The 10,043-nt window shown below is 46.1% G+C and overlaps 1 long non-coding RNA gene across 1 annotated transcript; it reads right to left on the bottom strand.

Annotated features, from left to right (window-relative positions):
- Positions 1–7,154: 7,154 nt before the first annotated feature.
- On the bottom strand, positions 7,155–9,673 carry LOC129716277 (uncharacterized). Its single transcript, XR_008726618.1, has 2 exons — positions 8,991–9,673; positions 7,155–7,371 (listed from the first exon to the last, which is right to left on the bottom strand). It is a non-coding gene; the product is annotated as an uncharacterized LOC129716277 (long non-coding RNA).
- Positions 9,674–10,043: the final 370 nt, after the last annotated feature.

The following is a 10,043-nucleotide window of genomic DNA, read 5'->3' as shown; positions in this document are numbered from 1 at the left end:
TCCTTTCGGTAGCTCTATACTGCCAGAGCTACCCCATCCAGTTAAATTTTAAATAACGTCTGTGATCCTTCCGCATAGGCACCGAATAGTAAGCATCTTTAAATCGACGCAAGCCATGAAGTAGTCTTTGGTAATCAATTGTTTGGCAGTAACAAAGGTTTCCATTTTGAAATGAATAAACGCCACCCCCGCTGGGCCCAGGCCACCCCCGCTGGGCCCACACCACCCCCGCTGGTTCCACACCACCGCTGCTGACCACCCCCGCTGGGCCCACACCACCCACCACCGCTGCTGACCCCCGCTGGGCCCACGCCACCCCACTGGCCCCACCCACCTTCATCTTCATCCCCCCTGCCAGAAAGAGGGGAGATGTGGGAGGGGGAGAGAGAGAGGGGAAGGGAGGGGAGAGAGAAATGGAGGAGGGAAGAGGGAAAGGGGAATATCTTTAGTGAGATTGCAAAATTAAGGTAGGTTTTAGAGCTATTATATTTTCTCCTCCATATGAATAATTTTAAACAATATCAAATAATATCAAACAATTGGAACTCCTTTCTTTTCCTTAATAATGATAATTCTGAAAAATATGAATTCCATAGTTTGTGACATAAATATACATTTTAATGGGATCATTATATACAGATGTAACATTTCCATTTCAAGATCGGGGGGGGGGGGCAAATATGCGTCAAGCCGATAGCCTAATCGTTAAATAGTTAAAGTATAGACTAATCGATAAAGAGCTGAGATGAGGTATCGGAGTTGCCAAGGGAAGGTACTCTGAGAAGTTGAGGAGCAAGTTCTCAGCTAGTGACTCTTCTTCAGTTGGGAAGGGCATGCAAGAAATCACCAGCTACAAGAGTAAAGCCCCCGCTCTTTGGATAATTGTGAGCTGACGAACTACCTGAATGAGTTTTACTGCAGGTTTGAAAATTAGAAATGTAACCCTGGTACCCCCTCCCCAACAAACACAGCCAGACCCCAGTCTGCAAAGTATTAACCCTGCACCCTTCATTCCCCATTCACCACCTCACACCTACTTAAGGCAAGACTCCAGTAATGAAGAGAGTGGACCCTTTCCCACCCCCACCAACACTTCACACCCAATTACTCATTTTTAACCAGTACCTGCAAAGATGCACTGACCCTGCCTGCTCCAAAGTCTCCACTAATGTCCCTGTACCCAAAAAGGTAAGGATTACTTGTCTTAAAGACTACAGGCTTGTCGCACTGACCTCTGTAGTCATGGAAGGTACACAATATTGCTGGAGAAACTCAGCGGGTGCAGCAGCATCTATGGAGCGAAGGAAGTAGGCGACGTTTCGGGCCGAAACCCTTCTTCAGACTGATGGGGGGGGGGGGGGTGGTATGTAGTCATGGAGACCGTTGACAGGCCTCCCCTAATGTCCCTGTACCCCCAAAAGGAAAGGATTACTTGTCTTAAAGACTACAGGCTTGTCGCACTGACCTCTGTAGTCATGGAGACCGTTGAAAGGCTTGTGCTGGCCAAGCTGAAAAATATCACAATCCCTCTGCTGGACCCTCTGCATTTTGCATATTGGGCCATATTGGGCCAATAGATCTGTGGATGATGCAGTCAATTTGGGCTACACTTCATCCTCCAGCACCTAGACCTCCAGGGGACCTAAGCGAGGATTTTATTTGTTGATTTTAGCTCTGCATTCAACACCATTGTGCCAGATCTACTACGCTCCAAACGTTCTGAGTTGACTGTGCCTGAACCCCTCTGTCGGTGGATCACCAGTTTCCTGACAGACAGGAAGCAGCATGTGAGACGGGGAAAGCATATCTCGGACCCGCAAACACTCAGCATAGGAGCACCGCAAGATGCGTACTCTCCCCTCTCCTCTACTCTCGACCACACCAATGATTGCACCTCCACAGACATCTCTGTCAAGCTTCTCAAGTTTGCAGATGAAACAACCCTGATTGGACTGATCCAGGAAGGGGATCTCTGTACTATTTTCAGTTTGGCATCTTCCCTATAACATGGTGCCCAGAACTGAACACAATATTCTAAATCCGATCTCACCAACGTCTTATACAACTGCAACATGACCTCCCAACTTCTATACTCAATACTCTGACTGATGAAGGCCAAAGTGCCAAAATACGTTTTGACCACCTGATATACCTGCGACACGACCTTCAAGGAACCATGCAACCATCAACCATTCCTCTGCCCACCTGGCTAATTGATCCAGATCCTGCTGCAATCTTTCACAACCATCTTCACTATCTGCAAAACCACTCACTTCTGTATCATCAGCAAACTTGCTAATCTTGCCCTGTTCTGTGACGTTTCACAGAGTGCTGGAGTAACTCAGTGGGTCAGGCTGAGTATAGAAGTTGGGAGGTCATGTTGCAGTTGCATAAGAAGTTGGTGAGGCTGCATTCAGAGTATTGTGTTCAGTTCTGGGCACCATGTTATAGGAAAGATGTCATCAAACTGGAAAGGGTACAGTGAAGATTTACGAGGATGTTGCCAGGACTAGAGGGCCAGAGCTATAGGGAGAGGTTGAGTAGGCTGGGACTCTATTTCATGGAGCACAGGAGGATGAGGGATGATCTAATAGAGGTGTATAAAATCATGATTTGAATAGATATGGTTGAGTCTTTTGCCCAGATAGTGAATCGAGGAGCAGAGGACATAGGTTGAAGGTGAAGGGCAAAAGATTTAATAGGAATCTGTGGGGTATGTTTTTCACACAAAGGGTGGTAGGTGTATGGAACAAGCTGCCAGAGGAGGTAGTTGAGGCTGGGACTATCGCAACATAAGAAACAGTTAGACAGGTACATGGATAGGACAGGTTCGGAGGGATATGGATCAAACGTGGGCAGGTGGGACTAGTGCAGATGGGACATGCTGGGCCGAAGGGCCTGTTTACACACTGTATCACTCTAAGACTCTATCTATCTTTCCCTCTCAAACACATTCTCCTGCCTTCTCCTCATTTCCTCCAACACCCGTATCAATCAAGAATCTATCAATCTCCTCCTGAAAAATGTCCATTGACTGGACCTCCAACAGCTGTCTGTGGCAATGAATTCCACAGTTCATCACCCACTGACTTAAGAAATTCCTGCTCATCTCCTTCCTAAAGGAATGTCTTTTAATTCTGAGGCTGTGGCCACTGGTCCGAGACTCTCCCACTAGTGGAAACATCCTCTCCAAATCCACTCCATCCAGGTTTTTACCAGGCTGGGACAGACGGCAACAGCTTCACACCGTGTCCCAAAGCTTGTGTCCTGTCCTGCATCACCCAAGGCAGCAGAGACGTTATACGAGAGGGCAAACACCGTAACAAAGTAGCTCACGATGGTTTAGGTAACAATCACTCTCCCCCCTCCTTTCCTATGTTCCTTCCACCCATAAACCTCTCTCTGCCTTTACATTTCACTCCTCTTTCAAATCTGCTCTACTTATCTACATGCATTTTGCTTCTTCACTTTTTAGTCATAGAATGATGCAGTGTGGAAACAGGCCCTTCAGCCCAACTTGCCCACACCGCACCACACCACGACCAACATGTCCCATCTAAACTAGTCCCACTCACATGCGTTTGGCCCATATCCATCTAAATCTGTCCTATCCATGTACGTGTCCAACTGTCTCTAAAACATTAAGATATTCCCAGCCGTAACTACCTCCTCTGGCAGCTCGTTACATACACCCTTTGTGTGAAAAAGCTACCACTCAGATTCCTGTTAATTTCTGAAATTTGGTCATAAATTTGGTGCAAAAATGCTCCAAAATAATGCTCAGAATGCACCAGAAAGCATCTAAAACCCCTGAGCTTCCAGGACCCTTAAACGGGCCCTGGACCCTGGCATCGAGGGACTTCACACTTCACGCTCGTGATGTGCGTAGCGTGCACATTATTTCACATTGAGTTTTTTGTAATCCTGTCATGCCAACCCCCTTTTTGAAAAGCTTCGTACGGGCCTGTACAACCATCTTCACTATCTGCAAAACCACTCACTGTTGTATCATCAACAAACTTGCTAATCTTGCTCTGTATGTTCTCATCCAAATCATTGATGTAGATGACAAACAGTAACGGGCCCAACACTGAACCCTGAGACACACCACTAGTCACAGGCATCCAGTCTGAATCATTGATGTAGATGACAAACAGTAACTGGCCCAACACTGAACCCTGAGACACACCACTAGTCACAGGCATCCAGTCTGAATCATTGATGTAGATGACAAACAGTAACGGGCCCAACACTGAACCCTGAGACACACCACTAGTCACAGGCATTCAGTCTGAATCATTGATGTAGATGACAAACAGTAACTGGCCCAACACTGAACCCTGAGACACACCACTAGTCACAGGCATCCAGTCTGAATCATTGATGTAGATGACAAACAGTAACTGGCCCAACACTGAACCCTGAGGCACACCACTAGTCACAGGCATCCAGTCTGAGATGCAACGTTCCACCATCACTCTCTGCTTCCTTCCATGGAGCCAATTTGCTGTCCATTCAGCTATCACTCTTTGGATCCCCATGCGATCTAACCTTCCAGAGCAGCCGACCATGCGGCACCTTATCGAACGCCTTACTGAAGTCAATAGACAACAGGTGCAGGAGTAGAGGCCATTCGTCCCTTCGAGCCAGCACCGCCATTCAATGTGATCATGGCTGATCATCCCCTATCAGGACCCCGTTCCTGCCTTCTCCCCATATCCCCTGACTCCGCTATTTTAAGAGCCCTGTCTAGCAATCTCTTGAAAGCATCCAGAGAACCGGCCTCCACCGCCCTTTGAGGCAGAGAATTCCACAGACTCACAACTCTCTATGAGAAAAAGTGTTTCCTCGTCTTCATTCGAAATGGCCGACCCCTTATTCTTAAACTGTGGCCCCTTGTTCAGGACTTCCTCCACATCGGGAACATGTTTCCTGCCTCTAGCGTGTCCAAACCCTTAACAATCTTATACGTTTCAATGAGATCTCCTCTCATCCTTCTAAACACCAGAGTGTACAAGCCCAGCCGCTCCATTCTCTCAGCATATGACAGTCCCGCCATCCCGGGAATTAACCTGGTGAACCTACACTGGGCTCCCACAATGGCAAGAATGCCCTTCCTCAAATTAGGGGACCAAAACTGCACACAATACTCCAGGTGTGGTCTCACCAGGGCCCTGTACAACTGCAGAAGGACCTCTTTGCTCCTAGACTCAACTCCTCTTGTGATGAAGACCAACAGGCCAAAACTGCACACAATACTCCAGGTGTGGTCTCACTAGTGCCCTGTACAACTGCAGAAGGACCTCTTTGCTCCTATATTCGATTCCTCTTTTTATAAAGTCCATGTACACATCATCCACAGCTCTGCTTACATCAACCTTTTTTCTCACGTCTTCGAAAAAATCTATTATATTTGTGAGATTCGACCTCCGACATACAAAACCATGCTGACAGTCCCTAATCAGCCCTTGCCCACCCAAATGCCTGTAAATTCACCAAGGCTAAATCATTGTATGTGTTTACTTGGCCAATGAACTCATTCATACATTAATTAATTAATTAATTAATTATGATTGATTGATTAATTGATTCATTCAATCATTCACTCATTCATCATTCATTCATTCATTCATTCATTCATCATTCATTCATTCAATCATTCATTCATTCATCATTCATTCATTCATTCATTCATCATTCATTCATTCATTCATTCATTCATTCATTCATTCATTCATTCATCATTCATTCATTCATTCATTCATTCATCATTCATTCATTCATACATCCATTCATCCATTCACTCATTCACTCATCATTCATTCATTCATTCATCATTCATTCATTCATTCATTCATACATCCATTCATTCATACATTCAATCATACATCCATTCATCCATTCATACATTCATTCATCATTCATTCATTCATCATACATTCATTTCATTCATCATTCATTCATTCATTCATCCATTCATTCAATCATTCATTCATTCATCATCATTCATCATTCATTCATTCATTCATTCATCATTCATTCATTCATACATTCATTCATTCATTCAATCATATCCTACCCCATAGAATACTCTCCAGCAATTTACCAACTACAGATATGTTAACCTTACCGGCCTATAGTTCCCTGCATGTTCCTTGCAGCCCTTCATGAATATAGGCACAACATTTGGAACCCAGTCCCAACGTGCTTCTTCTGACTGTCCAGGTAGACCCATTGTTTCAGCGTGTTCTTGCCCCCACTAATTATTTTCCACATACCTGGATTCCATGCTATCCCCCTGGTCCGATCCACGACACTTCACACGCCCTTCGTCAATGTGTTTCCCACGGGCAAGTGGTATATTGCTGATTTTAGAAGAGGAAGGTCGAGGATGGATTAACCTGTCTTCATCCACGGTTCGATGGTGGAGAGAGAGAGAAGAGTCAACAACGTTATGTTCCTTGCCGTGAATATTTCTGAAGATCAGTCGTGGACCCAACACATTGATTGAATCATAAATAAAGTCAACCGACTTGACTGTGTTAGAGTCGAGCAGAGAGGACATCGGTGTGGTGGTGAATGTTCTCCCGATCTTCTACAAGTCTAAGGTCGAGACCATAATGAACGGTTGCCACAGGGCCTGGTTCGGCACTTCAAACGCCCAGGAATGTAGGAGATTAAACAACGTGGTGGCCATCGACCTGTCCTATCCATCATCTATGTTTCTAAGAAAGCGAATGGTATGTTAGCATCCACAGCAAAAAGATTTGAGTATAGGAGCAGGGAGGTTCTACTGCAGTTGTACAGGGTCTTGGTGAGACCACACCTGGAGTATTGTGTGCAGTTTTGGTCTCCTAATCTGAGGAAAGACATTCTTGCCATAGAGGGAGTACAGAGACGGTTCACCAGACTGATTCCTGGGATGGCAGGACTTTCATATGAAGAAAGACTGGATACACTCGGCTTGTACTCGCTAGAATTTAGAAGATTGAGGGGGGATCTTATAGAAACTTACAAAATTCTTAAGGGGTTGGACACGCTAGATGCAGGAAGATTGTTCCCGATGTTGGGGAAGTCCAGGACAAGGGGCCACAGTTTAAGGATAAGGGGGAAATCTTTTAGGACCGAGAGGAGAAAGTCATTTTTCACACAGAGTGGTGAATCTGTGGAATTCTCTGCCACAGAAGGTAGTTGATGTCACAGTTCATTGGCTATATTTAAGAGGGAGTTAGATGTGGCCCTTGTGGCTAAAGGGATCAGGGGGTATGGAGAGAAGGCAGGTACAGGATACTGAGTTGGATGATCAGCCATGATCATATTGAATGGCGAATGGTGCAGGCTCGAAGGGCCGAATGGCCTCTACTCCTGCACCTATGTTCTATGTTTCTATATTCCAAGATGTCAGATTAAATGAATGAAGATTCCCGAAATGCACTCGTCAATTGAAACGAATAAACTGAACATTGGGATTTCAGGCGACTGCTCACGATTATGGAGATTGCGGAGAGATGGTTCGGATTGTACCAGGCCTGTAGATTGCTCCCTCCCTCCCCCGGCACTAACTGTCCACTAGACAGAACATATAGACTGGATATCATCACCCATGATGACTGGTGCCCTTTCCGTGAGGGAGGGAGGCACTTTGTGCCCGGACACAAAAGAGTTAACAGTAGATGTTTGTTCAGTGAGTGTAACTAACGTCAGTCTACACGGAGCCCGCCCGGTTGTGTCACCCACCCACTGGAGATTTGCCAGTTCCCAATATAAACCATTCCTGTTGTTGCTGGGATATGTGAGTGTTGGTGAGATCATCCCGCCCGTCACCGACAGACAGACAGACAGACAGACAGAGAGCAGCAGCTCCATCCACAGAGGGAGAGGGAGAAAACCCATTGGGAATCTGTGGACAATAAAGTGGGATGTTAGATGGATGTTTCGGAATCCGGGAATATTAGAGAGTGAAGTGAATGTCACCGAGTGTAATCGGGGAACAGTGAGAGAGTGCGTGCGGTGTTACACAAATGGATCGGTCTGTGTAAACGGTAGACTGGGAAGTTGCCGCCATGGAGAAGGGAGTCTTCTATATGATCGACTATTTTTCATATCCTTGGTTCAGCTTAAGTGATCGAATCTACTTTGCACTCAGAGTTATACAGCCTGTCCTTTATCCCGTGCTAGCCCTTGTTGCTCTTCCAGGTAAGTCCCCGTCCAAATTCCCGCTCAACAGCAGGCGAGAAGCGGCAGTGACGGGATCCGGTATAAATGTCTGTAGCTCGGACAATCCATGACATACGTGTCCCTTGTAGAAATCTTCCACAGAGTAATGGGTAATGTGTTGATGCTGCCTGTTTGTGGGGATCAGAGGTTTATCACTATCAAGTTGAAATGATTTGAGTCTAGGAGCAGGGAGGTTCTACTGCAGTTGTACAGGGTCTTGGTGAGACCACACCTGGAGTATTGTGTACAGTTTTGGTCTCCTAATCTGAGGAAAGACATTCTTTCCACAGCGGGATTACAGAGAAGGTTCACCAGACTGAGGATGTCAGGACTTTCATATGAAGAAAGACTGGATAGACTCGGCTTGTACTCGCTAGAATTTAGAAGATTGAGGGGGGATCTTATAGAAACTTACAAAATTCTTCAGGGGTTGGACAGGCTAGATGCAGGAAGATTGTTCCCGATGTTGGGGAAGTCCCGAACAAGGGGGGCACACACACAGTTTAAGGATAGGTGGTCCTTTTGGACCGAGATGAGAAGAACTTTTCATACACAGAGAGTGGTGAATCTCTGGAACTCTCTACCACAGCATGTAGTTGAGGCCAGTTCATTTGCTATATTTAAGAGGGAGTTAGATGTGGCCCTTGTGGCTAAAGGGATCAGGGGGGGGATTGGAGAGAAGGCAGGTACAGGATACTGAGTTGGATGAACAGCCATGATCATATTGAATGGCGGTGCAGGCTCGAAGGGCCGAATGGCCTCTACTCCTGCACCTATTGTCTATGTGTCTATGTTTCTATATTCCTCCTCATCTCCTTCCTAAAGGAACGCCCTTTTAATTGCGAGGATGTGACCTCTGGTCCTAGACTCTCCCACTAGTGGAAACATTCTCTGTGTAGACTTGTTTTCTAATGTTGTCCTAATGTCTTTGTTTATTAAATACGCGAGTTGGTTCTGCAACCCGCCCGCATTGCAGAATTGATGTGTACATTCTATTTGAGTATGTGTCACCCACCTGTGTTGATGTCGGCGGTTTCAGTCTACGTGTCTTACCATGCTGCTGTAAGCAAGATTGTCTAATGTACCATCACCTCCCTTGCACCGATGCAGATGGCAATAAAGTCCCTGAACTCCTTCCTTCTCTCACTTCCCTCCCTCGCTCGCTCATACCTACTCTGCTGTATAATCTTTGATTCACTCACAGTGAAGCAAAGAGTTAAACTCCCATGGTGAAGTGAGAAATGGTCAGACACAGATCTGATTCTTTATCCCAACCCTCCTAACTGCAGCTTCTCATCTGTTTAGTAATCGAGCAGATGCAGAATAATGTATTTCCTTCAGTAGTTACTACTAGACAGCCTCGTTAGACAATCTTCTACAATCCCAGAACGGGATTGTGCATTTGATTTGCCCCTCGCCTCGATGAATCTGCCGAGTTTGCTTTGTCCGCTGGCTCTCTGTGTGTCATGTCTCTGTTTACTTCCCTCCCTCCTCACAGTGAACACGCTGACCATTGTGGTCCTGTCCCGGGGAAAGTGCGGTCTCTCCACTGGTGTCACTCGCTACCTGATGGCCATGGCAACGGCCGATCTACTGGTCATTATTGTCGACCTGATAATGAGGCAGATTCCCATTGTTTACACTCGCTACCTGATGGCCAGGTGAAGCATTTCTGTTCCTGTTCCGTGTCCCAGTGTGTAATATCCACGCCGTCTTCCTTTACGCCGTCACCGACTGTTCTGTCTGGTTCACCGTCACCTTCACCTTTGATCGATTTGTGGCCATTTGTTGCCAGAAGCTGAAAACAAACTATTGCACCGAGAGAA

Source organism: Leucoraja erinacea, unplaced genomic scaffold, assembly GCF_028641065.1.
Source record: "Leucoraja erinacea ecotype New England unplaced genomic scaffold, Leri_hhj_1 Leri_200S, whole genome shotgun sequence".
In the NCBI taxonomy this organism is placed as follows: Eukaryota; Metazoa; Chordata; class Chondrichthyes; order Rajiformes; family Rajidae; genus Leucoraja; species Leucoraja erinaceus.
Note: the sequence above shows the minus strand (reverse complement) of the source record. Positions and strands in the feature narration are given on the sequence as shown.